At 37.2% G+C, this 16,661-nt stretch overlaps 1 protein-coding gene and 1 pseudogene across 9 annotated transcripts in view; one reads left to right on the top strand and one right to left on the bottom strand.

Moving 5' to 3' along the window:
- LRFN5 (leucine rich repeat and fibronectin type III domain containing 5) overlaps positions 1-16,661 on the bottom strand; it is a 292,130-nt gene that overhangs the window by 237,896 nt on the left and 37,573 nt on the right. The window lies entirely within an intron of this gene.
- Positions 621-2,012, top strand: LOC122738679 (annotated as a pseudogene).

Raw genomic sequence — 16,661 nt, 5'->3', positions numbered from 1 at the left:
GACCTCAGACACTTGACACTTACTAGCTGTGTGGCCCTGGGCAAGTCACTTAACCCTCATTTCCTGAAAAAAAATAATAATTGTATTGTTTCACAGTTCCACCAGTGAAGTATTAATGTTAAATCCGACTATGTAGCTATTAGAAAGTGAAATTCTTATATCAAATAATAGGATAGAAAAATTTGGGACATTGGGATTATTTTTTTAACTATTTCAATTTTTAAAAATTTGTAATTAAAAGCCTGCTGGTAATAAAAATAAATAAATGTTTTAATGTGATTTGGGTCCTTTGGGAAACAGTTTCTCTATTGTACATGAAAACAACCATATGCACTTTTTTTTTGGTGGGGCAATAAGGGTTAAGTGACTTGCCCAGGGTCACACAGCTAGTAAGTGTCAAGTGTCTGAAGTCGAATTTGAACTCAGGTTCTCCTGAATCCAGGGACTGTGCTCTATCCACTGCACCACCCAGTTCCCCAACCATATGCACTTCTTGTAATTTTATTACAAATTGACCAGGTTGTTCAAATGCTAAAAGTACATTTGCAGCTGGTGCCCCCCACCTCCGGCCGCCCCTCCCCCAGCCATGCCGTCTGGACCCCAGTATATGACAAAGCAAAATGATGGAAGCGAGTGGAATAGAGACAACGCCACCTGGAACTCTCCTACCAATTGCTGCAGGAACAGTAATTACATCTACTACTCCTGTCCCTCTAGCTTCTTCGAGGTCATTTTCTTCTACTAATACACCGTCAATGCAGTCCTTACCACCACAAACATCTTCTACACCTGTGCCATCACTTGCTTCAATGAAGAGTTCAGCTTCTTTGCCTTTTATACCATCTTCACCATTTTCTGCTATCTCACCTGTTTCTGCTGCCCCACTTCCTGTTTCTTCCGTTCCCAACTCCCATTTCCCCATCACAACTGCTACAGCCTTCAGTACTAATGCTCTTCCCCAGTTTCCATATTTCCCTTCAAGCACTGCTCCAAGCACTGTTATTTCCCCTCCTGCTACAGGTCCTCCTATGTGAGGATTTTCTGTTAATTCAGTCTATGGCATCACAAGGGGTCATGCTGAAAGAATTCCCCAGACACCTTTGATGCCATCATTTTCGGTACCTGCTGTTACAGGTATGTTGCCACCTTCTATTTCTCAACAAGTCATTTTGACACCTATGCCACAGGGAACCGGAAGTGGTTAAGCTATAACTTTCCCAGAGGAACATGAAGACCCTAGACTGACTAGGGTTCAGAATAAATAATCTGCTGGTGGTATCTGGGGGATTATTAAGGGTGTAGCTGGGAATCCTATGGTGAAATCTGTGCTTGATAAAACTAAACACTCAGTAGAAAGCATGATTACTACACTGGACCCAGGCATGGCTCCATATATTAAATCTGCTGGTGAACTAGATATTGTGGTAACCTCAAATAAAAAGGGAAAAATTGCTGCTGTCCAAGATGCCTTCCAGGAAGTCTTTGATTTAGCTGTAATTATAGGAGACACTAGCCATTCCAACATTGTTGCACAACCAGTGGGCAATGCAGCTGGATTAAAAGGGGCCCAAGAACATACAGTAAACTTATGTTGAGCTGATGTGATTCATGAAAAACAACCTGCTGTGTCTGTAGAAAACTTCATTGCCAAATTGCTACCTGACAAGTAGTTTGACATTGGTTGTTTGATAGTTGACAATCCTGTCCATGGCATTCACCTAGAAACATTTACACAAGCTACACCAGTGCCTTTGGAATATGTACAACAGGCTCAAAATCTCACTCCCCAGGACTATAATTTAAAATGGTCAGGCCTTTTGGTAACTGTGTGTGAAGCGCTTGAGAAGAACTTGGTACATACATGTCAGCTAGACTGATTGACATGTTGTTTTCACTGGCATGTCTAGACAACAAATGATGCTGCCAGAGGTATAGCAGACATGCATAAACAACACTTGCCACCCAGGACCACTAGAGAGAAATTTGTCTGGGATACAGAGACTTTTCTATAGCTTAATATCAAATAAGAGATCATATCTTCTGATTGAACAGTTTCAATGACTTCTGCAGGTTTTCTAATTTACCTGGTATTCCAAGTAGAAAAAAAGAACAAATGTGATTTTATCATATAATTAACTTCAAATATAGTTCTCAGAAATGAGCATCTAACAGCATTTATAACAGTTTGATAGCACTAAATTTGTAAAAGAATTTATTTGCTGAGACATTTAATGTACTTGTTTAAATTAGGTGATCTTAAGAGGGTATAGCCAGCTGATAAATAGTGCTATAAAGTCCCTCCCCACTCTAAATATGAGCTTACTATTATCTGCAGTGCTGCTTTCTCATTTCACTTCAGAATGAACCCTTTTCCCCATAGTTTTTAAAAATCTGATGCTCATAGCTCCTCATTATACTACCATAAGACACATGAAAATGGCATTTTCATGAACATGTGATGAAATAAATATCAGATATTTGGTGTTGATAGTGATTCATATAGCTATGTGTTACATAGCTTCATTAAGAAAAATCCTATTTTATTTCATTGTATAGCATTTCTTAGCATATCATAAATTGTCCCTTGATCATCAAGGCACTGTTTTTTATTTTTCAGTATTTGTTTTCTTAGTATCTGAAAGCAGTTGTTTCTCTGTAATTCAGAAGCATGTCTAGAATCATCTTGCTCAGCACTATAGGTGACTATTCTATTCCTTCCTATGCAAATATATGGCAATCATTTTTTTGCTTTCTTTCCACTTACTTACACCTTCCATTCTGCAATAAAGTATTTGATGAGCAGGGAATATTTTCCTGTTAGAGGATGGGTGTTTGTGGGTTTTTTGGTTTTGTTTTTTTGGGGTTTTTTGGTTATTTTTAGTGAGGCAATTGGGGTTAAGTGACTTGCCCAGAGTCACACAGCTAGTAAGTGTTAAGTGTCTGAAGCCGGATTTGAACTCAGGTACTCCTGACTCCAGGGCCAGTGCTCTATCCACTGGGTGTTTGTGTTTTTAAAAGTAACTACAGTACTTTTTGATTTTGCTATAAAACACTACCTTTTCAGCTCATGTCATTCTGCCTTTACTTTTTTTTTTTTTTTTGCGGGGCAATGGGGGTCAAGTGACTTGCCCAGGGTCACACAGCTAGTAAGTGTTAAGTGTCTGAGGCCGGATCCGAACTCAGGTACTTCTGAATCCCAGGGCCGGTGCTTTAACCACTGCACCATCTAGCTGCCCCCCTGCCTTTACTTTTTTAGACACTTTCAGAAGATCCTTTTTATACTATATAAAATTTGTTAGTCCATTATATTTGTACACAGTGATAATTTATCCTTTTCCCAAATAATCTATTTTGCTAACATTGGCCAACAATAAACCAAAATTAAATAAATGAATTTTATGAAATAAAAGGTACATTTGCCTATAAGACTATTATACAGAGAACTCACATGAAGCAAGTACTCACAAGGTCAGAAGAAGCAATACAAGGACACTCTTAAGGTCTCTCTAAAGAACTCTGGAATCAATTGTGAGACATGAGAGACACTGGCACAGGACCACCCAGCATGGTGTGCCTGCATCCATCAAAGAAGGTACTATACTCTATAAGCAAAGTAGAATGGCAATAGATCAAAAGGAACATGAGATGCACATATTTAGAGAATCCCCATTTCAAATGTTCATATGGACTATTTGTGCCTCACAAATAGAAAATTCCAAGCTCGTATTGGTTTCATCAGTCATAGTCAAACACACTGTACCTTGACCCCAACATAGTAATGTCATTTTGGTCCTCTTCAAGATAACAACCAACCAACCAATTTGACTAACAACTAAACACCAAATATTAAATATAAATAATAAGAGGGAATGGAAATAAGAGATGATATATGTTGAGTTTGGTTAACCTTGGCTTATGAAGGCAATTGTATTGAATTTGCCTCATTGGTTAAGATTGATTACTCAATGTTTCACCCTTTGGTAAGAGCAGAGTTGATAAGAGATGGAGAGAAGAAAGATCCTGGCCTTCTGGTTTCCATCTCTGAGATAAAAGACAGCTATTCTAATCTCTCTTCACATTCTTAAAGGGAGAAACTCTGGGAACATATAGAGGGCACTCTGATCATGTTTCTATTCCTAATTTACTAAACAGAAACTTTGAGGAATTTTCCCTTGGGAAAGATCTAAGACTCTCTTGATTGAGCTGACTTATTTCAGAAGTCATTCATTCAGTACTGTCTGATGTATACTTTTTTCTGACTTATTTTACTATTAATTTTAATAAATGAGTTTACTATTTTTCTATGTATATTTATTGTGGAACTGTCATTTATTGGGAAGAAAGTAAAGACTTAAACACATAAATTGAGGTTTTTCCATCTCATTAAGCAATAACAATCAGTATAGTTTGAACCTAAAAATTCTCTTCCCCAGACTAATAATATTTAAGGGAGCAAACAGATATTATTCTAGCCCAGTGCCCCCTCTTTCTGAGGAGAGCAGAGTGACTAGCCTCTGACCCCAACCTCTTACTTACTTTCTCCTTTCCCCCAGTCTCCTTTGGAGAAGGGTGGGATGAGGAGACTCTAGAAAAAGTTATTCTTAACTCCCTGTGATCCACATCTAAACAATATCCATGTGAACACACATAATGTACATGGGCAAAATAACAGTGCAATATACACATGCATCTTTACATGTGGGAGTCTATCTGCAGGAATATCGCTATAAGTTCTAATGTCTTATTTTGCAATAAACTTATTTTTGCTTTTTTTTCTCTAAAAGCCTTGGGCTTTTTTTTTTTTTTTTTGCTTTTTCTGACCTGAGATTTTATAATATTTTGCCTTAAGAGCAGTCCATTGTTTTCTGAATACAGCTACTTGAGTGGAGCTTTTAATATCAAATGTCTCTGGGGCAGCTAGGTGGCACAGTGGATAGAGCACTGGCCCTGGATTCAGGAGGACCTGAGTTCAAATCCGGCCTCAGACACTTAACACTTACTAGCTGTGTGACCCTAGGCAAGTCACTTAACCCCAATTGCCTCACTAAAAAAAAAAAATCAAATGTCTCAGGCTTTTATTGAAGAACCACTATAAGCTCTAGATTTTAATTTTAAGAGGCCCATTGGTTTATTTTTGTTTATACTTTTGCTCACTTGGAATAAGCTTAAATAGAATTTTTGTTTCCACAAATGGCCTGTTTTACAATTTCTATTTGCATGCTAGCAGTTTTTGTGAGCCACTTAGGACTACCAATTATTACCCATCACCTAATGATTATGAATTATTTAAAGTTTATAACCATTGGTAATAAACTTTAATTACTGGCTAGTGATATTTTTAGTAATTAACTATTGATTATCAATTACTAGTTATTTGTTAGGTGTCATGAAGTTTGGATGTTGCTTATTAATTTTCATGACTACTCATTTTGGATTAATACTGAATCTTTATAAGGTAACTGTATAATCCTTTTCCAACCTTAAAGAAGATTATTTCCTCATGTTACAATAAATATTGGAAACTATTCAAGGCTAAACCTAAAAGGCCAGTTTAGTAATTGAGACTCAGAGTTAAAATGAAATTAGACCTTCATGGACTACAAAATGCAATAAAAACATGTTTAGTTATAATTAGATTTTAAAAGTATATCAATCCTAGTTAAATTAAAATAAAATGTTATTCCCTTTGGATTCTAAACTCACCATGAAATCAGTACTGCTAGGTCAGAAAGTTGTACCCATGTGGCATACTCCATATTAAGAAGGAATTAGATCTTCATGTTTTGTCCCATATTGATTAATACTAATAATATAAGGGCTTCCATTTGACTCTGCCCACAATAAATAGCATAACAGTTGCAAAAACACCCATATATGTCTGGACCCTAAAGAGCCCATGATATCTACAATCATGATCCCTTTCCTGATTAGCCATCACACTGTAAATGTGGATTTTTTTCTTCTTTCCCTTGGAAATCAGATATCCAAAGTTCCAAGTATCCTTCTTGACCTTTCTGTAGCCTTTGACATTATTGGAATCATTAGTAACTTTGAGGAGAGCAATGTTTGGAGGAATGTTAAGGTCTGAAGCTAGATTGTAAGGAGTGAAGAAGAAAATGATAGGAGAGAATGAGGAGGCACCTATTAATAGATAGCCTTTTATGAGCAGCTAGGTGGCACAGTGGATAGAGCACTGGCCTTGGATTCAGGAAGACCTGAGTTTGAATCTGGCCTCAGACACTTGACACTTACTAGCTGTGTGACCCTGAGAAAATCACTTAATCCCCATTGCCCTGCAAAAAAAAAAAAAATAGATGGCCTTTTTGAAGAGTTTAGCTACAAAGAGCAGAAGAGAAATAGGAAGGCAACTAGCAAGGATGGAAATATCAAGTGAGGGGTTTTTCAGGCATGTTTGTAGGGAATAGGCAGTAGGAAATGAGCCAGAGTAGAGAGGAAGAGATTGAAAATAAGTGAGTGGAGATGACAAAGAGGGAAATCTACTGGAAGAGATGGGATCAAATAGGGTCCCTTAAATAGAGGGGTTAGCCTTGGTAAAGAGGAAAGGCATTTTATCATGTGAAAGAAATGAAGGGGGAGAAAATGATAAAAGATACCTGAGTGATAAAAAAGAGGAAGAGGGGGGAAAACAGCTTTTTTTTTTTTGGTGGGGCAATTGGGGTTAAGTGACTTGCCCAGGGTCACACAGCTAGCAAGTGTCAAATGTCAAGTGTCTGAAGCTGGATTTGAACTCAGGTACTCCTGACTCCAGGGCCGGTGCTCTATCCACTGCGCCACTTAGCTGCCTGAGAAGACAGCTTTAACAAAGAATTTCTTCATTTTTTTCTGTAAAATATGAGGCAAGGGGGGGGCAGCTAGGTAGTGCAGTGGATAAAGCACTGGTCCTGTATTCAGGAAGACCTGAGTTCAAATCCAGCCTTAGACACTTGAAACTTACTAGCTGTGTGACCCTGGGCAAGTCACTTAACCCTCATTGCCCCACAAAAAAAAAAGAGGCAAGGTTCTCAACTCAGAGCATAAGAAGAGGAGAAGCCATGAGAGGTTTGAGGAGAGATGAAAAAGTTTAGAATAGCTACTGTGGAGAGTACGATAATGAGTTGATAAGGGAAGTATAGTAGGATTGCCTTACAGCAGAGAGGGCCCAGTTGAGGTTATATAACAAATTTGTAGTGGACCCAATTAGAACAATTGCATGATTTTCTCTACCCTCATTCATCAACACATGTGTAGGAAAGAAGTCATCAAATGGTAGGAGTAATCCAAATCTGAGGTTTAGTTGAGCATAACTGGTGATATAAGGAGACTATGGATTCAAGAGAGAAGGACAGTATAGAACTGAATTGGTTCACCAAAGAGTCAAATGGGAAGAAGAGGAGAAAATAGCTAGTGAAGGAGGGTTAGCTTGGGAAAGAGTTGAGTTGTCAGGGGATTGGAGGTAAGGATAAATAGTTGAGTTGTATAAGGGAAGGTAGAGGGGAAGGTGAAAGGCCAATAGATTATGGTTCAATAGGGGGATTTCAGAATTCTTGTATGTGGAAGTGGTACATTTGTGGGTGATGGCAAGATTGAGAGTATGACTATCTTTGTGCATGACTAAGGCAGGGTGGAGGAGTAGCTCATGAGAGGACGATAGGTTGAAGAACTGAGCAATTAGGGTATTTGAGGGCAAGAATCAATATGTATGTTGAAGACTTCTAGTATAAGGGCAGGAGCTGAGGAGGAGAGAAAAATCGCAAACAAGGTATCGAATCCACTGAAGAATGAAGAGGAGTGACCTAGGGTTCTATAGACAACTGCTCCCAGGATTTTGATTGGGTAGTAGATGTGAAAAACATGAACCTCAAAGGAAGTGATATTACTGAGTGAAGGAAGAAGGGGAAGAATCTGGAAGTAGCAAGGGGGAGCAAGGAGTATCTCAACTCCCCCACTTCAACTATTCTAAACCAGGATGAGAAAGGGTATCCAGGGAGGCTGTGTTATCAGAGGAAAGCTAGGTTTCAGTAAGAGCTAGTAGATGGAAGCAGTAGAAGAGGAATAAGATGTGAGGAAGTTTGTTGCTTATGGAACAGGCATTCCAAAGGGAATAGGGAAAGGTCTGGGTGGAATTCATATAAAACTATGTGGTTGGAGGGTTGGGGGAGGGGAATGAGAAAGAAAATTGGTAGGTCGTATTAAGCAGTGTTTGGATAAAGATCTACAGGAGTTTGGGGAAGCTAGGTGGTGCAGTGAATAAAGTACTGCCCTGGATTCAGGAGGACCTGAGTTCAAATCCAGCCTCAGACACCTGACACTTACTAGCTGTGTGACCCTGAACAAGTCACTTAACCCCCATTGCCCCACCAAAAAAAAGGATCTACAGGAGTTTGAAGTCATTGGGATATGAAGGGTATAAGCTGGTATAAGAATGTTCATCACTGGGTGCAGGACACCACTGTTCAACCCTCAAAAGACAAAAGCAGCAGGAGATGGAAAGCCCAATTCTGAATGGAGGATTAGTGAAGGGCACAGTGCTTCTCCCCCCACCCCCATCATCCTCAGAGAGCCTATTTGTGTGGACATTCTTATTTGTCTGGACATCAGCTGGTATCCCCAATCATCTCCCTGAAACTTCAGGTCATCTGTCAAAGCCTATATAGTAGTGGAATATAAAACTGATGGCATTCAGGGGTGTGGGGTTCTACCCAAGCTGGTTCTAGGCAGGAAAATCATGAGGGAATATAAAAGGCAGTCTATAAAACCATCTGTCAGAAGACACATATTTACTAGTGATTGCCTAACACAGCTTCTTTCCTCACAACTTGGGACAGGTCCAGGTCCCTTCTCCATTCCTTGCCTTTTCCATAGGGATTAGCTCTCCCTAAAAATACAAAGCTGTCCCAGTACTTGATCAGCTCTGGTTTTCCAGAAATATCTTTCTTGTGACATATGAGCATAAAAAATTCCAGTCACATTGGGTCTCAGTTATTTTGACTTAGTGGGTTTCTAAATACCAAAAGAATCACCATGTCCTTTACCATTTGTTTCCCTGATAATCTTCTCTTATGGAGATAAGAAGAGTCATGTCCCAAGAAGTTAAGAGCCACTGTGTCCTCACTTCATAGATTTCCTGCATTTTGCATCTGTTGCCCTGCTTGGTTTCAATCCCACAGAACAAGATGCCCCTCCTAGGATAAGCTCATCATTTATAAACTCACCACCTAACTCAAGCCTTCATTGACACCACCTTCCTCTTCCCCTTTTCCCCTCTGGAAAACTTTGGTGCTTATTATACCAAGCAGAGTTCCTAAGTCTTTCAAAGTTATTTGTGCTTACAATAATGTATAAATTGTTCTCCTGGTTCCATTCGCTTCAAAATGTATCAGGTTTCCTAGTTTTGCTTCAGCATTTCTTATGCCAGTATTGTATACTATTGATTAACATCCATCACATTTATATATCATAACTTCTTTAGTCATTCCCCAATTGATAGGCACCCCCCACAGTTTCCAATTCTTTAACACCCCCATGAAGAACGATGAATATTTTATGCATAGTCAGGTTTTTATGACTAAATATTCTCTTAATCTAGCTTTTCTCAACTTCTCCCCTTTCCATTCTCAGTTTTCCCAATTTCCTTCCTTAGTGAAGTGTATTTCTGTACCCATGTGTGTGTTTGTGTGTATTCTTCCATTCCTTTATATAGTTCATATAAAAAATTTGATCTCCTCCCCTTTGGGGATAGATAATGCTCCCTGACTATGAGAAATAATCTTGCATAACCCTTACCTCCCCTACCATATTTTTCTTCCCCTCCCTTTCCATTCTTTTTTTAAGATCATCACATACCAGATCTCTCTAATTAGACGTATTCTGTGACCCTAGGATTATCAGAGGGGATCATCTCTTCACATGTAAAGAATCCCTTATAGTTGTTTGTTCACATTTATCTTTTCATATTTCTCTTGACCCCTGTGTTTACACATCAAAGTTTCTATGCACCTATATTCTTTTCATCAGGAATACTTGGAAAGTTTTCTATTTCATTAAAGATCCATTTTTCCCTTGTAGGATGACATTCAGTTTTGCTGGATAAGTTATTCTTGATTATAGGCATAGATGCTTTGCCCTTTAGAATGTCATTTTTCAAGTTCTCTGCTACTTTATAATGGTGGCTGTTAAATTGAGTATGATACTGACTGTAGGTCTTTTGATACTTGAATTCTTTCTGGATACCTACAATATTTTTCTTTAACTTAGAAACTCTGAGTTTTGACTATAATGTTCCTGAGAGAACATAATAGAATAAGAATATAAAATGGTTCAAGGACTTCAAACAAAAGATACAGACACAAATGGAATCTTAACAATGAAATATTAAATGAGTAGACTAAAAAATAAATCATAGAAATTATTAATAACGATGTAAAAGGAAATGTTAGGGTTAGGGCCAAAATTTCTGGGATGCAGCTAAAGTAGGGAAATCATACCCTAACAAGTATACATTAACAAAACAAGAAAAGAAAAGATTAACAAACTGAATATACACTTAAAATTAAATAATCAACAAATAAAACTTAAGCACAAAAGAGGAGAGATTTAAAATTAGAGGTGAAATACATAAAGTTGAAAGCAAGAAGACACAGAAATGATAAACTAAAAGCTGATTTCAAAAGATTAATATGGGGCAGCTAGGTGGCACAGTGGATAGAGCATCGGCCCTGGATTCAGGAGGACCTGAGTTCAAATCCAGCCTCAGACACTTGACATTTACTAGCTGTGTGACCCTGGCCAAGTCACTTAAGCCCAATTGCCTCACCAAAAAATAAATAAATAAATAAAATATTAATAAAACTGATAAACCCTTAGCTATTAAGACTTTTTTTTAAAAGGGAAGAAAATCAAATCAGCAAAATAGCAAATGATCAAGGAGAAATCACGGCAAAACTAGATTATGTTTAATTAAGTTATAGTCTTTCATGAGACAGAGCATTTTAGTGATATTTTTTTCTTTGTTTATGTACAGTCTTTGTTTCTTATAGTGGTATTTTTCATTTTTCCTAGTGGCATTTTATGGAATCCTTGGGTTTTAATGGAACTTTTTATGTTGTCATATTTACCAGAAGCCCAGTTCTGCTGTATTCTGCTCTGGTCAGATCATGTTGGGAGAACTGTGCTTAGTTCTGGTGACAAATACAAGTTTATGATCTGGAGATATTGCGTCATATGAGGAAAACTATAAAAACAAATATAAATATATTAATACAAAAACTTTGCAATGAAATACAAGCAAATAATTAGCTAGCATAGACATTGACAGGTGTAACTTTCCAAGTCCCTGCCTCCACCCATAAACATACACTTAGGTTGATTATATTAGAATTTCCATCAAGCCTGAAGAGTGGGTCTTACTGCATTTCACCTACTTCAATCTGGGTCTCCATCACTATGTCTCTGCTTACACTTTAAATCATTAACATCATCCAATCCAGTCATCCTCCTAGGGCCATAAAAGGTTAAAAAAAGTAATACCCAAGATATTCCACTCCTTGATCCTTTATGTCTTAATATTAAATGACCCAGACATTAGTTCTAGGTAATGATAGATAAAATACACAATTGGAAGAGTACATAAAGTATATTCTAAACAAAGAGGAATCATACAAGCATGGTCAAAACTACAATAACCACCCAACATTAAAGCCTATGGTATAGACAAGATCACAAAGCATACCAAATGTGGAAACACAGTAGAAACAAAAGTCAAAGAAGAGGAAGAAAGTGACCAGAAATAGAAAACACACCACCAAAGTCAGAAAATCTCAAAGAATGTCTCTGTTCCTATACATCTATAAACAAAAGGTAAGCTCTCTTCTGTATTACTCATATTGCCTCCCTCTCTCCCTTCATCATATCTTTATTTCTTCCTCCCTTCCTTTCTTCCTCCTCCTCCTCCTCCTCCTCTCTCTGTCTCTCTGTCTCTGTCTCTGTCTCTCACTGTTTCTCTCTCTCTCTTTCTCTCTTGACCCCTCTTTCCCTTCTTCCCTCCTTCTCTCCCTCCCTCCCTCTCTTCATGTAAACATTTACATCAGTCTGCCTCTTCATTTTCCATGCAGGAAACTATAATAGTTGGCTTTGTCCAGTTAGTGCCTTTTGAATAAACACTCAGTTTTAGCTCAGCAGTCAAATAAAAGTCCTTTTCTTCATCAGGAGGTAAGCCAACAGTTAACAATTACAGAATAAAGTAGAGATTATTGACTTGTATCAAATGTCATAAGGTTCTTCCAGAAGCAGGTAACAAGAAGATCATCCTGTGCATGCTCTGAGAATAAGAATCTCTCACTGGCCACTGCCCCATTCTACCTCAGTATTCCTTAATAACTTCTAATTTACTGTCTCTTATCAGAACACATTGTTTTCAATCTCTGAGAAAAGTGGAATCTAACATAATGAGCAGGAAGAGTCATTTAAGGGGTTATCAACCTCACTATAATGTTACCTCCTCCCAAATCTAATCTACTATAACTTAAATTTTCCAAGATGACAAGGCTGAATTAGGTTCTGGATCTAACACTGACTCCACCTCTACTGCCAAGGGCAATGGAGCACCTCCTACAACATCCATAAATCTGTCCTTGGGGTTCTGTTCTTACTCAATTGGATCAACCTCATTAAATTTTACTTCTATTAATCCATCAGCCAGCTTTTCAGTAACAATTAGTAGTAACCAGGGGAAATCAAATTAAGTTGTATTCTTACCCACTTGTTCCCTCTCTTAATTACTGGGCTCAACAATCAAACTCCTCTGGATCTGTGGGGCTCCAGTCCTATCTCACTGATGTAAATCACTCCACAACACCCATTATTCCTCTACTAATAAGAGAAAACAATTTCAGGTCACCTGGACAATTGAAATATCTCATCCTGTCCTCCCTTGCCACTGCTATCCATCTATCCTCATAGAGATCCATGATCACATAATCAATCTCATCAGACCCTGGCTGCCAAACCACCTATTATCATATACATGCTGGGAATGCACAAATGAAAGTTCAGGATCTGGAAAGATTGAATAAATGAGACAGAATAAAGCAAAACCAACACTTTCTCCTCAAAGACTTTCCTTAAATCAAAACTCAAACACACAGTCAAAATTGATTCCTAGGAAATTGGGAGTTAAACTATCATTGGTCAAGATTCCAAAGCCTCTTAAAGATAAAGTAACATTATCTATAGTCCCCATATGAGAGGCCATTGGCACTGGTGATACATTAAAGGCAAAAACTTAGCAAAGCTATTCAAACACTTGGCAATTATATACATTTACAAGAGTACTGCTCCAGGTAAATAACATTAACTCCTGAATGAAAATATTCATCATATTCAGAGATACATTTTCTCAAAAATAGTTCATATAAGATTTGCCAAAAGACAAACCTCAATGAAACCTATTCTCATCCTAGCTCTTCTTAACTAAGGGCTATAACCTTTGTTAGTCCCTTAGGTTCCAAAGCTCGACTGTAACAAATAATACATGTGTCCTATGAGCAACAGCTGAAGGAATTTAATGGAATTTAATGTTCAGGCTAGAAAAAAAAATTTGAGAAAGGCATAAAAATTGATTTAGGTATTTGAAGCACTATGTATGTGAGAAACAGGTGCAAACCACCTTCTCAAAATAAGTTCTTTCAGAGGCAACTTTGGTATGACAAAAGCTTTTTATTGAATTATCATGAGAATGGGCACCCACAGTAAAAACCAATTAATGAGTGCCAATGCTAAGAGTGCTCAGCCTGTATTTATCCTAAGCTAGGACTCAGGAAGTCCCTGCCCTGAGCCTGAAGAGTTCTAACTAAAATCTCTTTGATATGTTACCCCTCCCATCCACATGCACCTTCATGCAACCAATGATGCTCTTTGGAAATGAAGCATTAGCTTCTTTTTGCTTCCATATTCTACAGTCATATTGAGCATATAATTTTTTAAAACTCCATTATCTTTTTCATGGAAACTGTAGTCAAGCTATGCCTTCCAAGATTGCACTTGTGAAATTGATTTTTTTAAAATTTGTTTAGAACTTTCTATTGTTACCATTATTAGGTTTCATTTGAGAACTATTTTTCTACCTTGTCTGAAATCTTCTCTGTAATGCATTATCTCCCCTAATATAATGTAAACCCCTTAATAACAAGTATTATTTAATATTTTGTCTATGTATCCCTAGCACCTAGCACAGTGATTGCCACATTGTGAGCACTTGATTTTATCAAGTGATCCAACTTGTTACTTATTTGACTTATTATCTAAAAATCTGCTAAGTATCCCTTCTCTTTCATTAATTGAAAATTGTTAAATATTATAGGGTCAGGTGCATATTCCAGGATATATTGCTGTGGGCAATGACGTCACCAAGGTCATCAACCCTAGAGATTAAGTGAATGGTAAAGTTCTCCTTACTTCATAACTCAGCTTGGAGCACAATAGGTTCAGTTACATTAAGAATGAGGGCATCTCCAAAGAGTTGACCCATATTATTAACTCCTGCCCAATGGCCACAAACCTTCCCTATATCCAGAAGGTGAGGGGATAGCTTTCAAGGTGTCTGCTCTTACCATGGGATCCATGATTTTTTTTAATTTTAACTTTATTTCAATATATTGTTTTCTTTGTACTCTTATGTATTTTGTTTTATGATTTTAAACACATTATTCTGAGAAGGGGGTCTATAAATTTCACTTGAATGTTAAATGGATCTGTAAAACACACACATACACACACACACACACACACACACACACACAATGGTTAATTAACTCTGATTTCATGTCATAGCTGTAGGGAAGATGAAGCCCCAAGAGAACCATAGATATAGGTCCCTCAGGGTGATAGCCTGTGACAAGCCTGAAAAATCACTTCTGCTAGTTTGCCCCCATGTCCACACTGTCAAGGCAAAACCCTGGTTTCCCTCTCTTGCCTTTTCAATTACAGCTCTGTATCCATCTTTTATAGTTATACACCTTTTTGATGATTTGGCCCTGTTCTGTTGGGCACGTCAACTACAAAATACACAACAATAAATGTTTTGATCCTATCAATTGCTTAGTGGCTTCCTCTCCAACTACCTGACACTTAATTACTTTCATACATTTGTATTTATTTGATTTATATCTATGCTGTATATATTGTTTTGTATATTTGTACCATTCACTAGAATTTAAGCTTTTCTATTCTGATCAATACAATGATTCACAATTCCAAAGGATTCATGATTCAAAATACCAGAGAGAAAACTGATGAATTCTGAGTACAGGTTGAAGCATATTTTTTTCACTTTATTTTTCTTGGTTTATTTTTGCAACATGGCTAATATGGAAGTATGTTTTGCATGACCTCACATATACATCAGGCAAAATATTGTTTGTCTTCTCAATGGGGAGGAACTAGAGGGACAGAGAGAATTTGGAACTCAAAATTTAAAAATGAATGTAAAAAAAAAAAGCTCCTTGCAAATAGGTATTATTTTACTCTTTGTACATGTATCTCCACGGTTGAACAGAATACATGGCACATAATAAGCAATTAATAAATGTTGATTGATTGATAATAATAATGTCCACTCTCATGGATGGAAAATATTATTACAAAATTCTTGATGGATCTTTTCTTTTTTTACCTGTTTTCCTTTTGTTTTCATCCTTAAATGATGTGGCTTAATTATGTACCATACCAAGCTTGCTGAAAGTTCATTCCTTTCTGTTTTTAACAAAATTTTGCTCATACTCTTTGCCCAATATATATTTTAAATACACCTTATTGATTTCTTTTATCTTTACATCTTAGTCATTTTACCCTTCCCCTGTCTTACCCCTAACTTTTGTGAAAGAAATCAATTTAGCAAAAATAGCAGATAGAAAAGCTTTAATGTGACAAGGCATACAATAATTTTGTCTTTATGGTCCCCCATCTCTATGCCTTGAAGAATTTATATTTCATTGTCTATCATCTGAGACATTCACTAATCTTTCAGTTATTCAGAATTAAGATTAGAGTTGTGGATCTTTATGTTTACACTGCGGCAGCTAAGTAGCACAGTGGATAGAGTGAATCAGGAAGATTTCTCTTCATGAATTCAAATCCAGCCTCAGGTACTAAATGCCTATGTGAACCTGAACAAGTCACTTAGCCCTGTTTGCCTCAGTTCCTCGTCTGCAAAATGAGCTAAAGAAGGAAATGGCAAACTGTTCCAGTAGTTTTGCCATGAAAACCCCAAATGGGGTCACAGAGTCAGACATTACTAAAACGACTGAACAGCAACAACATCAACAGAAAAAAACCATTTACATCGTACAAGTATAGTGTAAGCTGTTCTTTTATTCCACTCCATCAGTCCATACACATTTTATTAATTTATTATGTTTGTCATTTCTTATTGCCCCAAAACATTTCAATACATTCATGTATATAACTTTTTGTTTGACTACCATTTCACAATGTTTTTAAGTTCTTTGATAACTACAAAGAATACATGCTATAAATAGTTTGGCATGTATTAGAATTTTCTTTCCATCTTTGACTTATTTGGGATAAATGCCCAATAAGAGAGCCAATGGATCAAATAGAATGAATGTTACTATTTTTTTTGCATAATTCCAAATTAAAATTCAGAA

The sequence above is a fragment of the Dromiciops gliroides genome, chromosome 2, assembly GCF_019393635.1.
Source record: "Dromiciops gliroides isolate mDroGli1 chromosome 2, mDroGli1.pri, whole genome shotgun sequence".
Lineage (NCBI taxonomy): Eukaryota > Metazoa > Chordata > Mammalia > Microbiotheria > Microbiotheriidae > Dromiciops > Dromiciops gliroides.
The sequence above is the reverse complement of the archived record's forward strand: the minus strand, read 5'-3'. Positions and strand labels throughout refer to the sequence as shown.